This window comes from Erpetoichthys calabaricus, chromosome 5, assembly GCF_900747795.2.
Source record: "Erpetoichthys calabaricus chromosome 5, fErpCal1.3, whole genome shotgun sequence".
In the NCBI taxonomy this organism is placed as follows: Eukaryota; Metazoa; Chordata; class Cladistia; order Polypteriformes; family Polypteridae; genus Erpetoichthys; species Erpetoichthys calabaricus.
Genome location: NC_041398.2, coordinates 170351187 through 170375733, shown reverse-complemented (window position 1 = coordinate 170375733; position 24547 = coordinate 170351187). Strand labels below are relative to the sequence as shown.

The following is a 24547-nucleotide window of genomic DNA, read 5'->3' as shown; positions in this document are numbered from 1 at the left end:
GGAAATGTTATTTTTTTTTAGTATTTTATTGTCGCTGAACGATAAGCCTACAGAATTTCATTTTAAACAGTTTTTCAAATGAACAGTTAACATCTGTGGTGTGGTCTGTAATTATAAAAATACACTTTAATATAGGGCATAAGACTTCTGTTTGTCAGGTTATACAGGAGATTAGTGTAAAAAGTTTTTTAAAGGGATAAAGAAAAAAAAATCAGAATTGCTATCTGAACAGACTGATCAAGTAAGTTGAAACTGGTGATCACTATTGGCCTTAAAAAACCTGATTGGAGCATCCCTAAATAGGAGATAATGATTTTGGGAGAGCTCACGGCAAAGGTTGGGTTGAAGACTGCTTTTTTTTCTCAGCAGTCATTTATCAGAGCAGTCAACAAGTTTGTGGAAGGGGTGGAGAGTGAATACCAAATACAAAATTTGTGATATCATGGTATTTCTAATTTTAACAGACCATAGTATCTTCTTTTCAAGCAGGACTGAAAGATGGTTTTCTGTAAATGCTTCATAGAGTGGTCAGGCAAAGATGTTGGCTAGGACTAAATAGGAACTCCATGCAGGGATTTGTGCTTGCTTGTATCTGGCATCATTTCAAGTGATCATTAATTATGAGCGAACACTGCCAAGTTCACTTTGCTGTGGGTTAGGTGAAATCACAAAAATGTTTATGAACTTTACTGAACTCTACGAAATGCATTGACATCAATTTGGAAGGAGTCACTGAACTAATTTTAAATGGCTTGTAATGGTGCAGTGGTGTTTTAATTCTCCATGAGAGCTACGAAAGCATGTAAAAATTATATTGGACTGATTTATTTTTGGCCAAAAATGTGATATGAGCAGTGAGACAACAGTGTTAACCACTCTGCCACCCTGCCTCAAACTACAAAATACACAGACAGAAAGATGACCTCAAACAAAATACAACAAACAGCAGCAAATTAGCAATAAGTTAAAAAAAAATATATACATTATATCTTGGGACTCTTGTAATTTCAATCCTGGGACACACATTAGCTGTGTGACAAAGTTGTGCTGTGTGATTGGCTTGCTCCATTGTTAGAATACATCTTTAATTATTATTATTGTTTTCTTTGGGGGAGGCCTCCTTTAAGACTTTTTTGGATCATACTCCAGCACATGGCTCATTAGCTTTGTGGCATGGATTAGTGTTAAGTATCCATTAGCAGTACTCATAATATTCTCATTATGGTCAGCTAATTAACATATTGTAAGTATGCATGCATGAAAGTTCTGTGCTTGGCTGCTACAGTTCTGTGATGTCACCCTGAACTTGCAAAGCATCATGGGGCACTGGCAAAAAAGAAAAATATCTTTGAAGCCAATTGCATGGTGAATTTCCATGAAAATATTCTGCAAACAGCGTCAAGAGTGAATATGGCATATTTGCTGCAAGAAACACTTTGGCGAATAACTGATTACTGATCAACACTTGTGATGTTGAAAAATAAGCGATTGCTGATAAAAAGTGAAACTAACAAGCATATGCTAACCATGTCTTGTTCCCAGTTCAAATCGGTTTAAAAGAGTTACCTTTCATGTAAAAATGATAAAGTGATCTTGTGGCAATACTACTGAGAGGACTTCACTTCCTAGCTGTCTGAAAGAGTGCACAAGGGCCGACGGGAGGTAGAATGATAGAGGTAATGTTCAGACTTCAATGAGAAATGAATAGTCGAAGCGAAACTGCAGTAGTGTTTGACAAATTGCATTTAGTGTGTTTTGATAGGGGGTGCTGTGTGTTTTTCCAAGCAATATCGAATGAAGGATTGGATCCAATCCTGAACAGAGTATTAATTCATCCTCTAGCATATATACACACACACAGTCTGATTGAATGAACAGGGCCTGTGATGTTACTGAGTGGAGCAGTTTCTTCAAGCTAACGCTAGCATTTTATCATCATTCTGAAAACTACTATTTAAATATAATTCAAATTTATATAAAAGTAGTCTTATTTGAAGGCAAAAGATGACATTCGATTGTAAAAGAATAACTGTTTGTTTTTAACCTTGCACTAATTTTGGTGTTGAGTTACAATAGATGTACTATGCTTTTTTACTTCACCTCCATGATCTGTCATTTCATAATTTTGAATGGTCAGCATGTTAGTTTGATATACAAATGTACTCAGAACGCTAAGAGCAGTTTTCAAAATGCTTCTCTAGTGCCCTAAAAGTATTTTTCTGCATCTTAACCCTTTCCATATTCACTCATAAACCTGAGATCCCTGTCTTTTAAAGCTGTGACCTTCTCATTAAAACAAATAGAAAATAACTCATAATTATGATTTTACTTTTATTTGACCACTTTAAAATTCTCACTTTAATGAGCCTCATCATTGTCAGCGAGCACAGTGTATGTTACAGTTAGTCTTCATCTTAATGCCTTAAACAATTAGCAGTTATTAGAAATATTCAGGCTGCTTTTAATAAAATTTTGCTGCATAATGAAGAAAAAAGTAGACAGACTGTGTGAACATCTTTGATCCCGCCTTTGCAAATGATTCTGTCTAAAAAGAAGGCAATCCTAGAGCCCAGATGAGAATGTAGAATGTTTATTTATTTACACAGAGAAATATCTCATTCCATGAAGTGAGCAATCAATTAAACAATTAATTTGCTTTTATACTTTTCTATTTCCATTACCTCATTTAATACATAATGTCATCTGACTGTTAATATGAATAATTTGCAGAACTTTATTATTCCATCCAATCAACTAGTGTCACCAATATTTTCTGGCTCCTGTTTACTCTTCCATTTATTTGAATGCTGCCTTGTTGACAGGGGTGTATAGCGGATTGTCCTATTAATCTTGGCGCTGCTTTATGGGGGGGTATTTTGGTTTTCCCATTACTTTATCCTAGCTTTCTAGAGGGGGTTTTGTTACTTAGTTACCTCATTCTAACCCTGGAAATTCAAGTTGCTGTTTTTTCTAAGGTGAGCATAACCTCACGTGCTCAAGCTTTAAGTTATGTTTAGTTAACTTTTGAGTTACATTCAGTCCTTTTAATTATGTTTTAATAGTTACAACTTCAATCGAGTATATACTGTAATAATTTGAAAATCATTATATATAATAACAAAAAATCCATAGTGCATTCTATCTTTTTTTCCTGAATGCCACGATATAAACTGTACCCTGCAGATTGCCAAACTAATAAAACAAGTCTGCCTTTAACCTGCCTACATCATGCCTGCTCTTATACTTCTCTTGCTATTATCATCAATAACTTACTAGATAAACCCTATTCCTCCTGATCTCAAACCACTCTGCCTGTTTGGCACAAAATCACTGTTCCTGATTCCTTAACCCCTGCCTCTCAAATCTCCCTAGAAAAGGTGCCCTGCACCCTCCCAAAAAGTTCTTCCCCAGGGCTCCATTGCAACCCTGCTTTCCATTCCTCACAGCTGCCCATGCAGCAGCAAGACATGTCACAATATGTCTGTAGTGCAGGACACCAGCTGAGTACTACAAATGGGACCCAAGCAACATTGTCATAAGTGCCTCATGCTTTCTAGATGCACTGTGAATAAAAAAAAAGCAAAAATCCACATTACTAACCGAGAATGGTAAACCGGATGGACGCAGGGACATCCGGCAATGGGCCGTGGCCGCAAAAGACGTACTGCGCAGGCGCCCCACAAATCTCCAACCCACCCCCCCCGGCAAGCAACGGGAACCGGATGGAATGCAACGTAAAATAAGAAATGAGGCGTCGCGCACACAAAAAAGGAGTCAGACCACAGAAAAAAGGAGTCAGACGCCGTTGTACACGAAACGGGACACACAAAGAGGAGGATTCAACAAGCCCCTAGCACACAAAAAAAAGAAGCCGCGAGCACCACACAAAGCCCATTGGACACGAAACGGGACAGACTACGGCCATAGCACACGAAACGTACACAAAAACGACGATTGAGACCCTCGACCACAGTAACATAAATAACAAATGACACACAAAGCCCCATTTCTAAATGAACCGTCTGTATTAAACATACGTCATCTCAACACGTTCACACTATGCAGCATAGGTGGATCTCATTACAATAAGGCACTATTAACCGTTCAACCGCAGAAAAGGCTCCATATTAACAGTGAGTGCGATCCTCCTTATTACTTATCCATATTTATCACGCTCAAGAACAAACAAGTCATGAATTCACGATCACGGGTACAAAACGATACAGCTCGGATAATGGGACCATACACAATTCACACTATGCAGCATAGGTGGATCTCAAGTGCGATCCTCCTTATTACTTATCCATATTTCTAACGCTGAAGAACAAACAATTCATGAATTCACGATCACGGGTACAAAACGATACGGCTCGGGTAACGGGACCAAACACACGAACCCGCATGAAAAAAAAATACACGTCGGCTCCAACGCGCTTCTGAAACTCTGGAAGAAAACATGTCTTGGCTCCAAAAACGCAAAGCTCAACTAACACGGTTACAGAAACGAACCCAAATGGACAGACACACTGAACGTGGACGCATGCAGCGCGCGTCTCGCAGTACTGCATCGAAACAGGCACGGGTTCAAAACGAAACACCTCCCGTCTCAGACATACAGAAACGGCAGCGAATGGACAAAATAAATAAACGCAGACGTCTACACCGCGCATCTGGACTGCCGGAAAACAAGCATGCAAGGCTCCAAAAAGAGAAAGCTCAACTGACCGACATACAAAAACGGGCAAGGCTCAATACAAACAATGCACGCCGTAAACTACAACGGGCTTCTCACACAGCACAGGCAAATCGATTACACCTCCAAAACAACACGTCCCAAATAATGGACATACAACGACGCGACTCTCAAACGGCATAAGCAAAAGATACACGTCACGGACATCAACGACAGACACCTGCTAAACGCTTGCGCCAGTTAGCTGACAACGCATTCAATAATGAGTCCAGTATTCAGGAAAATTCATTGAGATTAATGAATGTCATTTGCAATCATTGTCATTCATTTAACTTCCCTGAAGAAACAACTAGCAATACAAGTAATGAATTTATACGTTGTTATCAAAAGGGTCAAATTAGACTGCCTCCTTTACATTCATATCTTGAATATCTACAGAAGCTTCTAACTAACAATGTACCTGAAAGTGAAATCTTTATGAACTGCATTAGATCCTACAAATCAGTATCCACTATGAACATTAACAGTGGCACTGCACATGACATCCGTCTTACAAAACTGTTAATTATTGATGAATGTACAATGGCATCCACTCACTTACTCAACACCATTCATAAACTTCTACAAACGTTTATGAATAATAATATTCCCTTTGGAGGAAAGGTACTTTTATTAGGAGGAGATTTTAGACAGTGCTTAGCTATTGTTCCACATGCCATGCGCTCAGCTATTGTTCAGTGCACCTTAAAATACGCAGACAATTGGCATTGCTTTCAAAAGATACAGTTAGTACAAAACATGCGATGTCCAGATCCAGATCATAACAATTGGTTATTACAACTGGGAGATGGTACACTCACCAATACAGATAGACTTCACCCAGATATTATTACAATTCCTCAAGCCTTTATCTGCGACGACTTAGTTACAGACAGATTTGGAACAGCAATCTCATTAGACCAAATACCCCTTTTAACACAATGCACTATATTATGTCCAAAAAATATTAATGTGGAAAACATAAATACCCAAGTCATTGCATTACTTCCTAGAGAGACACAACTCTTTCTAAGCTCTGACAAACTTGACTCTGATCACGACAATAACCATCTTCATTGACCTTACAAGTTCTGACCTGGAATTACCTTTTACACTTAAACGGCGTGTACAAAGAAATTTTCAAATAAACCTTTACACTGTGCCACACACTTTATTGTTTGCTTTCTATTTGCATCATCTACACCTTCACACTATTCTATATCTCATTCATACATCACACTCTTTGTCATTCCCAACACCAGGGGTTGGCGAGCGAAGCAAGCAGGGGGCGGAGCCCCCTAGTATTAATAATATTGTAGCGAAGTGCAGTGCCAGTCTGCATGGCATTTAAGGATGTAAGCTCTGTCCTGACAACTTACAAACCCAGTCCTCAGTACTAGATTGAAGACAATAGAGTAGAGCTGATGTTTCTGTTATACAGAGTGCACCTGCTTGGAATTTTGATGGTTTTTATATTTAAATAACTATTGTCTGAGTACCACTAGGATTTGTTTTTGCTGTTGGTGTTTGTTAAGAAATTCTAAAAACAGCACATGTAATACCCAGAATTGTTAACCTAAGTTTGAATGTATTTGAAAGTTTACTTATTTTTAATTTTGATAGGTTTAATTTGACAGCCCTAATACGCATAGTAATACAACTTATTTGTTTGGAAAAACATTTTTTAATTCTTGATGGAATGTTTAGGCTAATTGTTTTTTCTGTAGCTTCTGTAACTATTGTTAATAATAATGGAACTGACTTAGTTCCAAGTTTTTTTTATAAAATTCCACTGGGTAGCATTCCGGGCCTGTAGCTTTTCCACATTGGAGTGAGTTTATGGCATCCTGTAATTCCAAAAGTTTTAGAAGGTTATCAAAGTTCTTCTGCATCAAGAATGTCAAACTTCTATTTTATCAAAAAAGTTCTCAGTTTATGTTTTACCTTCTTTACACTGAGAGGAATATAAAGACATAGAGTACTGCTTAAATGTGTCAGTTATCTCTTTATGCTCCCTGATTTCATTTCCAGTTGCACTGGTAATATCTGTTATTGCATTTCGAACATTCTGCTTTTTGGATTTGTTGAGCTAAAATCTTATTAGCCTTCTCTCTGTGTTCAAAATAATGATGTGATATAAACATAAGTTGTTTCTCTTATCAGGAGATATAAGTCTGATTGTAGAGCCAGTCACTTCTTATAGCAGACTTAATTAGGAGCTCAGGCATATTTAAGATATATTCTAAAAATCTCTGTAATCAGTTCTGACACCTTCCTAGTCTATAGTTTATTTTTATGAGAGAGATACAAAATAATTTATCCTCTTAAAACTACCTTCTTCTTTCCCGAAGTGGTCCTGTGGAAACATCTGAGGATGCTTTGGCCTTTAAAAAATGATTTCTTTGGAGATGAATTCTATAAAGCTCTCATCTGCTAATAACAGGGGCTTAATATGCCAGTTTCAAGCTGAGTATGTATGACATAGAGAATGTAAGCTCCAAAATAAGAGGAGTGTGGTTGGAGATGACATTTGTTTCATACTTATAAGATTTTATAGTGGGCAATAAAATTGGATACTACATCTGTTGCTACAACTGGGATTTTTTATGGATTAAAATTCCCACACATCTAGTTTTCTTATTATAGCCTGAATAAAAGATTTTTTCAATCGAGTTTCTTTTCACTTGAAACCAGTCCTTACTGGTTTTGTGAGTCTCTTGTAAAAAAAAAAAAAACTTTCTTGGCCTGTGAAATTGGAGAATACTTTTTTTTCTCTTTTAGGTTGTGATTGAGGCCTTAGACATTCCATCTTGCAAACTTCATTGATTGGTGAGCAGCTTACCGCTTCTTATTATTAGGAGACATTTTATGATCTTAAGTAAAAGTAACACTCATTTCAAATGTTTATTGCCAGGTCTTTTAATTAGTATGCTAACCAGTAAATTGACACTTACAATTGTGGGGATAAAAGAAACAGAGAAATAACAACTTCCTCTGTTTTCCTTCTCTTCCCTATCCTCCTCCATCTTGCTTTCTCAAGTTAGGCTAAGACCAATCATCACACTGTCTTCTGACATCCGAAGAGACAGGGCATGGACACAACATGAAGAATTCCCCATGGCAGCACTGACATAAAGTTAAACTGAGATATCAGCAGTTAAAAGCCCTCAAATCTTTATAATGGTGCAGTCCAGGTTGAATAAACTTGGGTTTATATATTTATCAGTCTCTTCAAAATGAAAATAGAAACGAAGACATATTTAGTTAGTTGAGAGTTTTTATTTCAGAAGGCATATACTTATTGATATATATATTATATACTTTATATAGTACTAGCCAACCCTACGCCGCATAATCACGCCACTTTTTTAATGATTTTTAAGCACAGGAAAAAAAATGAACATTTGAAAAATTCGTAATTTAATAAACCACCAAGAAATGTAACATTGCAACAATGCACGCTACGAACCAACATACAATCATCGTTCAGTACGCACTGCCTGCTCATGTGCCCGCCCCCAACTTTTCACCTAAGTCGCTTTTGTGTCTGCTACAGTCCACAAGCACCTCTGAGCCTCATTGTCTTTTCATTGTTTTTTGCGGTTCCGGCTGCTTTTCTATATATAATCCACCAAGTCACCTGACCATGGTAGTAGCGAGGGGGGTGTGTGTACAAAGGGCAGGGACGTAATCAGTGCGAGCGTATGACCCACACTTACTGGGAATTCCACGTTCGTGGGGAACAATTGCAAGCCCTGGTCTCCATCACGAATGGGGTTCAACAGCTTACCCACGCCTGTTGGTGCCGGGTAGACACACATCGATCCATTCAGTGTAGCACGCGTGCAGTACCGGACATCCAAGGGCATTACAGACCTGTTAATGCATAATCTCACGTGGCTGAAAGCCACTTGTCCCTCTAAGAAGTTGGATGCCGACCGGTTGGCGATCGTGTAACTATTTAGCAGTAGGGAGTCTCATTCTTTTTCGGAATTAACCAGACAAATCGCTCCACCAACTAAGAACGGCCATGCACCACTACCCAGAGAATCGAGAAAGAGCTATCAATCTGTCAATCCTCTCCGTGTCTGGGCCGGGTGAGGTTTCCTGTGTTAAGTCAAATTAAGCAAAATTTGTGTGTGGTGAGTTGTTGCGTCCGGGCACATGAGCAGGCACTGTGAACGCTTTGAGAGCGTGGGTGTACGCATGTCGGGGAATAATGAGTATCTATATATCTTCTTAGATATAGAAAGTGTCTGATGCGGTGTTTGGTGAATTGTTGCAGTTTGTGAGTTAGCAGTTGTGATGGTTTTACACTCCAGTACATTGCGGTGAACGCTGGTAACAGTCAGGCAGGCGGGCAGGCATTCTCGTCCCATGCTCTTAGAGTTGGTGGGCTTGTCTCTGTATCGGTTCGAGTTGTTGGGTGGTGCTCTGTCATTTGTATCCCATGGTTGGACGACTTGGTGGATTATATATAGAAATGCAGCTGAAACCGAAAAGAATAATGAAAGTCAACATGGCTCAGTGATGCATGTGTACTGCAGCAGAGACAAAAGCAAGTTGGTGAGTTGTTGCGTCCGGGCATATGAGCAGGCACTGTGAATGCCTTGAGAGCGTGGGTGGACGCGTGCTTGAGTTGGTGGGCTGGGCTTTGTGAGTTGACTGACATGGCTATTTTTTGTGTATCCCTTCGTTGTCTTCCGGCAGTGTGAATGCCTCGAGAGACAGGGTGTCCTTTTTTGGTCAGTTGTTGGAGTTTGTGAGTTAAAGGCTGCGATGGTTTTACACGTTTGGTGAGTTGTTGCAGTTTGTGAGTTAAAAGCTGCGATGATTTTATACGCTGGTAACAGTCAGGTTTAGGTGTTCTCGTCCTATGGTCTTAGAATTGGTGGGCGTGGCTCTGTGTTGTCGGCGGGCGTGGCTCTGTGAGTTGTCGGTGTATCCCATCGTCTTAGCATTGGTGGACGGGTCTCTGTGAGTTGGCGGGCATAGCTATATCGTGTGTATCCCATGGTTGTCTTGCCTGTTCTGTCGGCTTAGTGAATTATATATATAGATTTTGTAGACAAACGTTTTCCGTGTTCCTGCAGGACCATCTAAGAAGAAGCATGTTTGTCGCGGAAGCGAATCGCTGTATGCAGCGTGTAAAACAGTTTGCGATGGAGGACGTGGTTGTGTGTCATAACCGAAAGAAATAATGAAAAGTCAACGTGGCTCTGAGGTGCATGTGGAGCGTAGCAGAGACGAACCCGACTGACGCGGTGATTGGTGAGTTGTTGCTTTTGAGTACGCCGCATAATTATGTATTGATGAGTGAACACTTCCTGAAAGACACAGTTGTCCAAATGGGGTGGGTTTGAGGATACAACTGTAGGTGAATGAAAAGATGGAACTCTGGAGAGGGCAACATATAATTGTCCGTGACTGACAATTGGAGGACCGCCATCGCACGCTCATTCAGCGATTCACATCCGCGACAAATAAACTGTTTTACACGCTGCATACAGCGATTCACATCTGCGACAAACATGATTTTTCTTAGATGGTCCTGTCGCGTCCACCCTCACACTCGAAGCATACACACTGCCTGGTCATGTGCCCACTCGCAAGAGCAACTGACAGAGACCTGCCCACCAACTCTAAGACCATGGGATACCCCTTGCAAACTGTTTTACACGCTGCATACAGCGATTCACATCCACGACAAACAAACTGTTTTACATGCTGCATACAGCGATTCACATCCGCGACAAACATGCCTCTTCTTAGATGGTCCTGCCGCGTCCACCCTCGTTCTCAAAGCATACACACCGCCTGGTCATGTGCCTGCTCGCAAGAGCAACTCACGGAGACCCGCCCACCAACTCTAAATCCATGGCGTGTAAAACAGTTTGCGATGGTGGACGTGGTCGTGCGTCATAACCGAAAAGAATAATGAAAAGTCAGCGTGGCTCAGAGGTGCATGTGGAGTGTAGCAGAGACGAACGTGAATGACGCCCTGCGTTGTGAGTTGCTGCATCCGATTTGGTGGGCGTGGCTCGGTGAGTTGTCGTCGTATCCAATGACGGCGTGTTTTGTGAGTTGCTGCGTCCGAGTTGGTGGGCGTGGCTCTGCGAGTTGTCGTCGTATCCAATGGTCTTAGTGTTGGTGGGCGTGGCTCCATCCTGCGTGCTTCCATGGGTGTCTTGCTTGCGCTGGCGGCGGCTTAGTGAATTATATATATAGATGTTTATATATTATATGTTCTGAATATACTTTTTATATAGTTTTTCTCTACTCTTTATATACTCTGTAGTCTTCTGTACTCTTTATATACTGTTTATATGGGCAGTGTAGTGTAGTGTTTAACTGTGTATGAGGTGCCTGGAACTGTATAGGGTAAATAATATATTGTTATTTGAAATACATACATTTTATGTGTGTTCCATGTCTACAACAATCTGGGTAAATGTTGAATACATAACTAAAACAAACTTTTTTATGTTATAGTAATAATGACAGAATGCCGTGATGTGAAGTGTATAATGTGTGAAGATTGAAGTCCAAATATAAAATAAACTTTCAAAAAAGGTATAACAAAACAAGTGCACTTTTATTTAAGAATATAATCAAATAAAAGGAAATCATTCAATTTACATATTGCTGTCAATGAGTAAAAACTCAAGCCTAAATATGAATCGACAGAGTACTGATGTGTCTGCTTTCCTGGTGTAGAGGTAAAACCTGCTGCCTCATAATCAAAAGGTTGTTGGTTCGAGCCCGGGTCCTTCCCGTTTTGTGACTGATATGTTACATGGTTGATGGGGTGGGGAACCAGGTTCAAGAGAGCTTAGCCAGTTATAGTTTAGACATGACAGTTGAGCTGAGTTCTTGATCTGGGAGGAAGACACCTGCATCAAATCTGTGGCAGGTTTTGACATAGTGTTTTCATGCTGAATCTCTTGCCATTCCTAATACATATGGATAGCAAAGTCCTGGACCTCCAGCTGGTAAGAATGAGGAGGGGGAGGATTCTATAGCGTTTATACAAGTTTAATCTGGAAACAACATTAATTTTAACAATAACTAAATGTAATTTAAAAGATAAGGATGTTTAAATAAACAATAGTACTGAAGCCTTAATGTCTACGGAGATCTGATTAAAACTGAAAGTAGCATTTTCCATTTACAGATAGCAATGGAGAGACAGTTTGTATTAAGACTGACTAAGTGTCAGAATGGGAGATGTAGCCAGGGAAGATTATAAACTGACATAGTTTCATTGGATTCAAAGAGATCTAGAACATGAAGAAGATGACTGGAAGCATTTCTCAGATACAGACAAGTGTCACTAGCATTATGAATTGATACGGGGGTAAGAAAGTCTGACATGTGGATAGCCCCAGACAGCAGCTTAAGTGATTAATTAACACTAGAATTACCAGAGCCTACGAAAGAACTTGTAGATCCGGCCCACCTTTAATCCCATTGCACCTTTCCGTCAGCGACTTTTGTCCTGTAAATGTGCCAATAAAGACAAGTAGCAAGCAGCCTGCTATTCCATCCCCTCACTGCCACAGAACATGCACAAAGTTCTCCCAGCTCATGCCTTGATTATCTGGGAGTGAAGTGCTAGAGTTTTAGAGTGGAAATAATAGATTGTTATTTTGGAACAAATGCATTTCATGTGTGATCCGTTTCTACAATAATCTGTGTAAACACTGTGGCAAGTGGCTGAGGGTGGTACCCAGCCGGGATGCCTGGGAGGACCGGAGGAGGGTTTGCAACTCCTCCAGACCACGAGGGGGCGACCGCCCTGGTTGCTTTGGGGACCACGGGAACTGAGCTTGGAAGCTAAACCCTCTAGGTGCCCGTGGTCACTGCCAGGGGTCGCCCCAATGCCTGGAGAGCCCTGGTCCTCAGCACTTCCACCACACCCGGAAGTACTGGGTGGAAGACGACCAGGGACACCCGGAGTGCTTCCGGGTGCACAGCCCGTACTTCCGCCACACTGAGGAGTGCCGGTGGAAGATTATCGGGAGGCACTTGGAGCACATCTGGGTGATTATCAAATGAGCCGCCTCCCTCCATTCGATGGCTGGAGTCGGGAGTGTAGCAGGACAGAGCTCGGAGGAGAGGAGTGGAGGTGGACCTGAAAAGGCATTTGAGGAAGAAGGCCTGGACTTTGGGGTGTAGTGGGTTGTGTGTGTTTCACTTTTGTAACTAACGTGTAAATAAACGTGTGTGGGTTGAAATCAACGATGTCTACCTGTTGTGTCTGGCCTGTTTCCCACAACACATTGTTAAAACAGAAACCTTTTTCATATTTTAGTAGTAAATGACAAAATGTTGGCATAAACTATATAATGGGTGAAGCCCGAAGTCCAAAGATCAAATAAACACTTTCACAAAAGGTTCAAGAATATGACAACAGCTTCCGTGGCGTAGCGGTAAGATTTGCTGACTTGTAATCAAGAGTACCCGGTTCGATCCCGACTGTCCTATATTTGCTGTTTTCAGTAGTGAGCTGCTGTTATTGTTAATATTATATAATAAACACATACATTTGGTTTGCGTCTGTAACAGACGGTGTACATTGTGGTAATGTGCCTCACTGGCGTTACCTGTAATTAAATAAAATTAGTTAAGTGTCCTCTGCATGGTGTTGAGAGACGTCTTCGCTGACGATATGAGCGCCTTTTGGGGAGTGTCGCGGCGGGTCTCGTGTAGACTGGAGAGACCGGCCGGGATGGCATTGTCGGTCCTCCACTCCTGCGTATACCTCCCGCAACCTCATAACTAAAGGAGTAAAAGAAAGTGTGAAGCGCCTTAATATTAGTTTACCGCGGTTTAGAAAAGGGATCCCATGTTTATAGTTGTCTGGGCAGTAGCTCAGGGAAGGAGAAAAAAATTTAAAAGTGCTTACTTTCACTTAAGGCAGAAGAGCAGTTTGCATTTGAAAAGCCGTCACAGTTATGCGCACGTGCGCCGGCTGCTTGAACTCTTTTAGTATTTTTGCAGGGCAGGAGATGCCACTTCTCGCAGACGCGTTCTCGTCATTGCGTGCTTGCAGAGCGATGACGTAGGACAGTTTAATTGGTCAGTGTGAGGGCGCCGAATACAAAAGGGAATCATGGCTGCTAGAGGGGGTTCTTTCTGACTAGATGTTCTTAGAAAAAGGTACTTGGTAGAACAGCGTTTTTGGATTTACCAAGCATTATGGCTTGTGCCTTGCTTATTGTAAATATTTTTTGCTTGGATATATAAATATCTCTGGATTAACTTGGTGGAGGTATTTATTGGGTTGTGGTTATTGGTGCACTGTTTGTTTTTGTATATACACTTTTTCTGTATTTTGAATATTTTTGTTTTGGTGAATCCTGTATACACTGTTTGAAGGAGCAGCTTCCTGACTTGAAACACTGTGGAGGAAGAGAGCTTCATTTTGGTTCGTGTATATATGGTTTTCACTAGTTTGTATGCAGTATTCTTTTTCATTTGGGACTTTCAGACAACACTATAAATACTGTATATAGTCACAATTTTTGAGCTCCATTTAATTACACTGCAAAAAAACTTAGGTAAGAAATAAGATATAAACACTGAATTTCAGGAGAAAATGACTTAATATTAATGAAATTATCTGTCCATGCAGCAAGATAATTTTACTTGCCAAGACTATCTTAAAATAAGTTAGCTCCAGTCTAGAAATAAGAAAGCTCTGATAGGTGTTCAAAGGTTTGAAATAAGTAGAAAATGCTGTTTTTTAGAACAAAATTACTTGAGATTAGACTTTCTACAGTGGAAATACACTGAATATTAGAAAATAATTTTAATTCAGTAGTTTTGCATTCTTAATTTTAGCACACTGAAAAATGAAGGCCAAGGAACAAGAGAATAAATCACTAATATAAGTGGAAAATTCTTAATACCAGTGGAGAATGAAAGTCGTTACTTGAAAAAAGTTAGCTCATCTTGAAATAGATAGTCCAATATTTAACCTCAGAGCATATATCTTAAAACAGGAAAATTATTTTACAAAAATCACAGAATAAGAAAAAATATATATGATTATTAAGAAATAAACGCTTTAAATAAGCAAAATTATATGCCAATGTGGCGAGATATATTGACTTGGACCTGAAAGTAGTTAATTTCAACACATACTAAGCAATATTTGCATGATATATACAACACATTTCAGTCCACCTACAAAAGAATAAGGTAAAAGTAGCACAGTGCTCTCATTTTAGGATGGTCTTCATTTCAAATTGAAACCAAATATTTTAGCAGAGATTTGAATTAAGAATTCGTTGCTACAACAAGACACATAATTAAGATATAATTTCCTGATATATGTTGGCTTCCTGAATGCATAAAATAAACTTACAATAAAGACAATCATTAGCACTGCTCTTTATTTAAGTATTACATCAGTATCCAACAGCACTACTGCTGTGTTTACAATACAGAAACAGAGAAAAACATAATCACATGAAAATTAGTTGACACAGGAATATTACCTTGCATATAACACAAAAGTCATATCCATATCATCACTATACATTGTAGTTCAGGACTGTCTCATCTTGTCACAGCTCACAGTCAGAAATGCATAACATAAACTTGCAAAATTTTAACAGTGGTAACTTTGCCAAAAAACAGGACAAAGAATATACAACCCAACATGTTAAAATCCACAAAAAAATCAAATTATTTATAATTAATTTATCTAATTGATTTTCAAATATTATGGTAATTATATACTGTACATTATAGACATGCATTTACTGTTCTACATTTGGCTCACACAATTTTTCTTCTAGCATATTTGTATTTTTCCTTCAAATTATTTGGAATGTATGTACAATTTCTATTAATGGTTTCTAAATCACACTTTACCTAATTTACAGTTACACTTAACCAAACATTTTGCTTCAAAATGTATCAAGTTAATTATGCTGGCCAGGCTTAAGTAGTGCCTCAGTGATTATTGACCAATAAACTGTTTCCAGTCAGCTAAGGCTTTCATGTATGACGCAGTTACACCCTTCTCATGAATTGTGTCCAGTAATATTTCAGTTTGAATTGCAGAGAGGACAGTGGCAGTGCACTTAGGATATGTTAGATGTAGTGCATAATAGTATGCCATAAGGTACATGATACTGTACCTTCCTGCAACATTTCTTGAGGGAAAGTTGTCACAGGTTCACTTCCAATAGCCAGCATGCAGTTATCTTGGTCCACAATAAGGGCAGGACTAGACAGTGGTCTTTGCTGTAGAAAGGCATCAGGATTCTCAGAGGTCTTCAAGACAAACAAAAACCAACAAAGAAAACAGGCTGAATTTATGTTATCCTCTGCAGTCCTATAAATATTTATTTACCTATTTATAATACTGAATTAATGTGCTAATTTTAACAGAAGCAGTTATACACAGCTTGCAATTGAAATAGCAAAGAAATCACTAAAAATTGAAGATTGTTATATTCTGTTGAGCCCTTTTATTCAAAGCGTTTAATGTATAATGTCATTCCTGTAGGTAACATTAAAAACAACCCTGAAAATTGCTGCCAGTCACAGATGGATAGAATTGCAATAACGGTCTTTATTTTTCCTTTAAGCACTTTAAAAATGCAAAGTTTTACCTTAAAGACATGAACTAATGCCTCATGTTTTGTTTCCCAACTTTTTTGGGGGTAGAGAAAGTGAAGGAAACATGGATGGCAGAGCTCTAAACATGGCGATGGCATTTTTCACTAATGAAAAAAAAGAAAAGAACATAATTCTTATTAAATATCTTTCGCATTATGTTATAATATAACTCGAACATTTTCCTTTTAATGAAAACAACAACATACAGCAGCTTTAAATTAAGAATGATTTATAACAAAAATTATATGATGTCTGGTATTATTTTTACCTACTAATATGCTAGAACATGAATGAACAATTGAAATGAATACATAGATCATATTTAAAAGTTTTAAGTATTCTTTAAAATATTCCTTCATTATTTATACCTCATAAAGGATAGCATCCGTCAGTTTATTATTCTGTTGTGTCTTAAAAAGATGCTAGACAAAACTATTTACAATGCTAATAAATGTTTTTTTAAAAACATAATTAAAGGCAAAAATTTATTTCAGAATAACACAGTACAACTTTCTAATGCAATGAAGAAAAGGGAATCTGGAATTCATAAATCAACAGTTACTGGCAAAAAGAGCAGCAATAATATTTTACATGAAAATTCTCAAAGTTTGGCTTACTTTAATATAGACTAGGTCTTTATGGAAAAAAATGGTACAAACAAGTGCAACCCTTTGAGCATCAACTGCAAATTTCTCAATTTGATTTTCATTTAGGCCTATCATGCTGCAACACTGAGTAAAGTGCCTAACTAACTATAAAATGAGTTTTAATAAAATATGCATGACAAATTCTACCCTCATCGTGCATATGTGAAGGCTTCAGGATCTTCTTCATAACACCATAAAACTGTGCTTTTCCATAAAAACTGGTCCATCTGCTCTTAACTTCTGTGATGCAGTTAAGATTATTCCAACTAAGAATACAACGCATTTCATCCATTACCTATAAAATAAGCACACTCTCCAAAGTCAGCACATATTTTGTTTTAAGAAACCATTTTTCAAAAGTATTTCAGTCAAATGTCTGTGTTTTATGTACTTACATGATCCAGTTCTTTAAAGCATGGGTAAGCCTCCCATAGAATCTATAAATGACCTCTGTGCATTAAATTCATGATCAAGCAGCTAGGTAACTACAAATTTATTTGACTTTGGCTTCTTGTAAAGGTAGTGTTTTGCAGTGCCTGGCCTGTATTTGGTGGCTGTAAACTATTGTGTCAACAGCTGCAAAAACATATAAATGAATAATCAAATTGGTTGTGTTTTCTAAACAGTCTGAACTAAGATGGGATATGACCATCTCTATTGTGCACATACCAGATGGTTCACATTCTTTCTCTGCTGTAACTTCTTGGGTACAACTAGAAGGTGACACTTTAACAAGCGTCGCTGAAGCAATAGAATTCCCTGATGATGCAGTGGAATCGGCTTCACCTGAATTCTCGATTTCAGCAGCATCAGTCTTGTTAGTGGTGACGCCGAGACATCTGTTTATTTATTTGAGGCATAGAGCCCTGTCGCTTCTGAGGTGTGCGGATATTCTGTAGCCTTTTCAGGAGTTGTTTAAACACAGGTTCCAGTAATGAGATTATACTCTTTTAAAAAGTGTGCAAGTGAATACAAGGTGTGACTGCTCAGTCTAAAACCCCAATAAAAACTAGTTATTTACACTCACCCATGAATTTTGAACTTCAGCTGCACGTAGCATTGGATAATACTTGACTGTACGTTTTGCCATTGAAGAAACCTCATGTTTTGAGGTATATTTGTCTTCCCTTGTTGTTGTCCTCAGTATGGGCACTATGTTGGTCACTGTATTTCTAATTAATCTACAGCAAAGATCCTTTGAAAGAATACAATGCTCCTCTTTCCCTATGTGCTGCAGTTCAAAGTAATGTTTTCTGACCTGCTCCAACTCACTGTCACTGTGTAGTATGTATTCGGGGCTTGGTAGTTGAATGATTTTAGATGGTCTGGCTTCTCTTAAAAGTTTTGTGGGACATCCTTGCTCACTGGATTGATGGGTAGGTGAAAGACTGGCATCTTTTACAGCATTGCATTCAGAAGAGGAGGGAGATGTACAGCTGTCTTGTAAGTTATCTTGCTGCACAGAAAACTGCATCTCCTGTTAAAAAAAAAAAATACAGGAAAAAGACATTGAAAATAGTCACCAATTATCAGTAAACTGTTTATGAATTAAGGACTTTGGTGAAGCTGGACATAAATGGAAATATTTACTTTTATTTAACATAAATGAAATTTGTAATCAAAGATAGCATTGCTCAAATATCTGACCGCTTATATTTTCATTGTTACATTTTTAGGTAACTAAAAACAAGATAGTAGTCATCTTCTTTACTTCCTGATAAAACACAGAAACAATATGTGCTCAGTTATCTATTGATATTGAGTATTTTCACAGTATGTTGTATTGAACTAAATAAGTGCTACATGAGTACTGTGAAATTCTTACTTGTGTATGCTAATTAACATGTAACATGCTATCATTCTCTGGCGCCATGATAAAGTTTATCCAAACATTTGTAAATTAATATAGACTTTGTATAAATTACAAACATACATAAATATGTGTTTACACAAAGATTCATATGGTGAGGTGGGGCAACATGATGAATGCATGAGCCGTCCTGTGCTCAGATGTGACATTTCAAATTGCTTTTATTGAATTATGGAAAATTTTAATTGAGAAGGACAATATATATACTCTTCAAATTTCCACATCTATAAATATATATTTATGTTTTCATCACTTTAATATCATAAATGTCCTCCTTTTCCCTATTATCATTTATATTTCTCCCCTTCTTGATCTCACATATCATCAGGACATGGACACTTCTGACATAATAGTTGCTACAGGAGTCTTTAATCTCAACAAAAAGAACAAAGCAAAAGTAATAACAACATTGTTTGCTCAACCATATTTATTAAAAAAAATAAATTAAATAATGCTGACCTCTTGATATATTGCTGGCCATGAGGTTTTTCTTCAAAGGAAATGTTCAGATCTTCATGTGAAAGAGTCCCTAGAAGATCTTCTGTAACATTTGCAATTTGAAAGTAACAGAGAAGACCAGTAATTCATTCATATTTGGATGTCATCTGCACAACCACCAGCAGTCATTTCCAACTCAGGTTTTAGGCTTTAAGTGCTAAATTTACAAATTTTGATAAGTTTAAGAGTTTCTTAAAAGATGGTACAAGTGCAAATCATGATACTCTTTTAAAAATGTTTTATATTTTGTTTCTTTTCTGAACAAGTATATCATACTGAGGTTTTAGGTAAGTAGAGATATCCTACAGAGAGGTATTTACTGTGTTGCCTGATCAAGGACACGATACATACGACTTACTAGCTTAATTTGTGAGTGAATAAAATTAGCAGGGCGTTAACATTTCACTCAGACTGGGCCTTCACCTGTGCCATTAAAGTAATAAAGAGCACTGTCTCACTCAGGGCTGACTCTAGAATATAGGCGAAGCAGTACAAGTCGTGCCCAAACCTTCAGTTTTTTTTTATATGATGCACTCATGTATGGTATTGATGGGGATGGGTGACCCCCCTTGCAGTTTCAAGTGCAGCAATAATTTTATATTCAAGCAATCAGCTTACAATTCTGGATACCTCAAAATCGATAATAATTTTAAAATACTGGCCTCTAAATTTTAAAGTTTTTCTTTAAAGGTATCTCTAATAGAAGCAACTTGGGTCGTGTTCGCTTTTACTACCGGTAATAGCATGAGGCGCGTGCAAAGCAGTTAGAACAGCACATTTTTAAAAGATACATTTCAGTTTATTTTTAAGCAAGCAGAAGTCTATATCAGAACGTCTTTAACAACTTTTTTTCATAAATCACTGTAACAAATAAATAATTCAAAGACATTTAACCAACATTTATTTCATAATAATTCTCTGTATATATGAAATCTAACAATGATGGTGTTCGATAAGAAGAGCACATTGTTGCTGTACAGCCTCAAACCACTCATTAATGCCTAAAATGGCAAGAAAAGCGCTAAATGTACCAATATGTTTGAATGTAAGAACTGCGTGCAGTGTAAGTTATAATTCAGGGCAGTGTTTGCTGGATAAAATGCAAAGGTGAAAACCGGAAATGAACAAATATATATTTATAACATAAACACCTGCATTTATTTTTAGAATTTCATGTAATGGTTACACGAAACTGGCTTGCCCCACTACTTTTGTTTTGTGTCGTAATGATTATATGTATCAACGTGGACAGGTGAATGCTTGTGGATTCAGAAAAAGAATGAATATGAATAATATGAATAATGTTGCATCTGTGCCACAATGTTTTCCGAAATGTACATACAGGTCATAAAATGAATAATTCCAAATATCATATATACCTATGTCCCTGTTTTTTTTTTTTTTGTCAGTGCAGCTTTGACATCATAGACCATAAGGTGCATACTAATGCAGCGTGAGCAGGAACACTCAATAAAACTGGATAAAAAAAAATCAAGTGATGGTGAGATACAAAGAAGGCAGATTCACCAGTGTTTGTGTCAGCTTTTATCCATCCAGATCAGAGAATGTCCAGTTCCATTGCCTCAAAACACCACTCATATCTACAGTTATTCCCAGTTTCAAATAAAAACTAACAGCATCAGATCCCTAGGGAGGTAGTATGTATCGTGATCGTGACTGAGAGAATAAAAGTGAAAAAAATACAGTAACTTTTACAAGTACTATAAATGTACACTGTCTGTTACAGACGCAAACCAAATGTATGTGTTTATTGTATAATATTAAATATAAGAGCAGCTCACTACTGAAAACGCCAAATATAGGAGTCAGTCGGGATCGAACCGGAGACTCTTGATTACAAGTCAGCAAATCTTACCACTACGCCACAGAATCTGTTGTCATATCCTTGAACCTTTTGTGAAAGTGTTTATTTGATCTTTGGACTTCAGGCTTCACACATTATATAGTTTATGTCAATATTTTGTCATTTACTACTAAAATTTGAAAAACGTTTCTGTTTTAACAATGTGTTTACACAGATGATTGTAGAAATGGAACATGCATGAAATGCATTTGTTCCAAATAATGATCTATTATTTCCACTCTAAAACTCCAGCACTTCACTCCCAGGTAATCAAGGCATGAGCTGGGAGAACTTTGTGCACGTTTTGCGGCGGTGCAGGGGATGGAATATCAGGCTGCTTGCTGCTTGTCTTTATTGGCACATTTACAGGACAAAAGATGCTGACGGAGAGGTGCGAATGGATTTAAGGTGGGCCGGATCTATGAGTTTTTTCGTAGGCTCTGGTAATTCTAGTGTTAAAGGAGAGACATCCAAAGACCTGCAGGCTCTTCTTGACACAGCAAAATTCAGTGTTAATGATTCCTCAGTCAGACACTTTCCAAAATGGGATTCACTGGAGAACAGCAAAGTGGAAACTGTTGGTAACCAATAAAAACATAAATGCTCATCTCTTAATCAGAAGGAAGCATCTGTATAATCCCCAGGCCTTCTGGGAGAATATTCTATGGACAGATGCAACAAAAATGGAACTTTTTTGGACAAAAGGAGTTCCATTATATAATCAGCTATACAAAGTTAAGAAGTCTTGTTGCTTATGTTTATCCTGCTACAGTCTAAAAATACCTCATGGGCTATTTGGAGTTACTGTTGAAATTATGAATTCATAGTTATACCACAGTAATATGTAAGAGAATGTCACACTGTGATTTGAAATTTATCTGAAAATTGATTTTCCGTTAAGCCAATGATTCCAGACATACCAGCCAGTCTTCCAATTACAAATTATGAAGTAAAAGATTTATGTTTTGAAATGGCCAACTAAAAGTCCAAATCTTGACCTAGTAGAGGCTTACTGGCATCCTTTGCAGCAGACTGCTCATGTAAGACAGCTAATAGGTTGGTGCAATTTAATCAGTTTTTAAATAATTAAATCTCTTTAATGTTCAATAGCCAATGGACATTCTGCCTGGAAGACTGCATTTTGTAAGGCTTAAGGTCTGTGTCTTTGATATGGATGTGTGCAACACTGTAGTACAGCAAGGAACAGTCCTGGCTCCTTTTCTCTTTACTCTGTACACCACAGACTATAAATATAACACCAGGTCATGTCATGTGCTGAAATTTACAGGCGATTCTGCACTTATGGGGTGTGTTGATAATGGGAATTTGACAGAGTATAGGAGTCATGTGAAGAACTTTTTTTTCACAGTGCAAAAAGAATTGTCTGCATCTTAACATCATCATAACCAAGGTACTAGTTAATGACTTTTGGCACATGAAAGATTATCTATTTCCGGTCACTATTCAGAGAGTGGTTGTGGAGGTAGTCCATTCCCACAAGCATTTGGAGGTCCATATCAATGCCAGATAGGACTGGTCTCATAACACAGAGGAACTACATAAGAAATGGCAGAGCAGGCCCCTTTTTTTCTTAGGAGACTCTGTGTCTTTAATGAGGGTGATGAGATTCTTCTCCTATTCTACAATTCGGTGATGGCCAGTGCAATTTTCTGCACTGTAGTGTTTAGCCTGTGAATTATTCTGTAGAAGTGTGTCAACAAATCAACAGCAATGACAAAACAACTGTATAAATGACTCACGGTGACTAACTGCTAAGCCCACAAGTTTTTATTTCTTTGTAATTGTCTTTCCTTTTTTGACATTTTGGTGTGTGTTTAGACCATTGTCTGTCTGTCTATCTGTCTGTCTGTCTGCCTCTCTCTCTCTCTCTCTCCCCATCTATCTCAATAATAGTGGGTTGCTGTCATAGATGTGAAAGAGATATTTCACTTCTTTTGAGTTTGGTATACAAACTAATTCTTCTTTATTTTTTTTCCATTACATGCATCATTTTCTCTAAATGATGCTTGTATGTAGAATTTGTGGATATACAGGGATATAAATATTTTATATTTGAAAAGTAAAGGATATTTTTTATTAAATGTAACATTTAAAGAATGTTGTTTTCCTAACATTAGTTTTACACATATTCATGCATCACTGTAATTTATAGTTGTTATGTTAAGTTTGCTGTTATTATTTGTGTAGGTTTCACCCAAATGCTCTAGACAAAGTTTGAGCTGGGAAATGTTTTGGATTGAAAGTCAAATGTTGAGAAGGAGAAAAAACCTGTGAACAGTGGCTAAGTTAAAAATATGTAAACAATTAAAAAATGAAGATTAGCTTGGAGTATGTTACATACTCTTCTAATTTCGCCATCTGTTATGCCAATGTTGTAGGCTGTAAATTTTAATCTTCCTGTTTACCTCTTGCCAGTTGATGAAGTGCTGTCAGCTAATGCATGTAATGTGAGTCAAACTGTCACATACACTACTCAGCCATAGGGAATATAATACTTTTTGTTTTTTTCTCTATTAATGAAAAATAACTTGAAACTGTAGAAATTGATATTTACTAGCTAATGGCATTCTTTTTTCTGTGAATTATTTTGCTTTCAGATTAAATGATTTTTTTTTTATTCATATAAAGTTTATGTAAATTTGAATGTCACTTTTTTGCTATACTTTATTTAATTTGGACAAGATTTGGTGGCTCAAGTCTTTAGAATGTATGAATCAGCCTCTACCACTGAAATACAATCATAATTTCCAGTCATTTTTTTATTTTTCTTTCAAAAATGACAAGTAGACAGAAAACAATGTTCTTTGCCTTTGACTAACTGTAGTGCTTTTTTAAAGGATGACTTCTCATTTAGAGCAGCTATTAGTCACTTCCAAGTCTGTTGTAATATTCAAAATAATTTACAATTTGGATTAAACTGCCTACATTTTTAAGGCATTAAATTAATGGTAGGAAAGATGCACTCAAACATACATAATGTCATTTTTTATGTAAGTAACTGTATTCGTTAGTAATAGCTTAACTATTTAAAGAAAGCATACTGATCTAATATTCATAGCTTAAGGATATTTACTGTATAAATTCAAAATAATTTACTTTATATTTTTAATTAATAAGGTACAGGTAAAATTATATAATGCTTTATCTCTGTTAATAGTGCAGCTTTGTTTTATTTTACATGTTCCTTTTCATTTTCTTATAATGATCTGGTTTTAGTTGATAACATTTTAATATATTATTGGCAAATTTTATAGACCTTTACTAAATTTAGACATTTA

The 24547-nt window shown here is 37.5% G+C and overlaps 1 protein-coding gene across 1 annotated transcript in view; it reads left to right on the top strand.

Moving 5' to 3' along the window:
* scfd2 (sec1 family domain containing 2) overlaps window positions 1–24547 on the top strand; it is a 651507-nt gene that overhangs the window by 71575 nt on the left and 555385 nt on the right.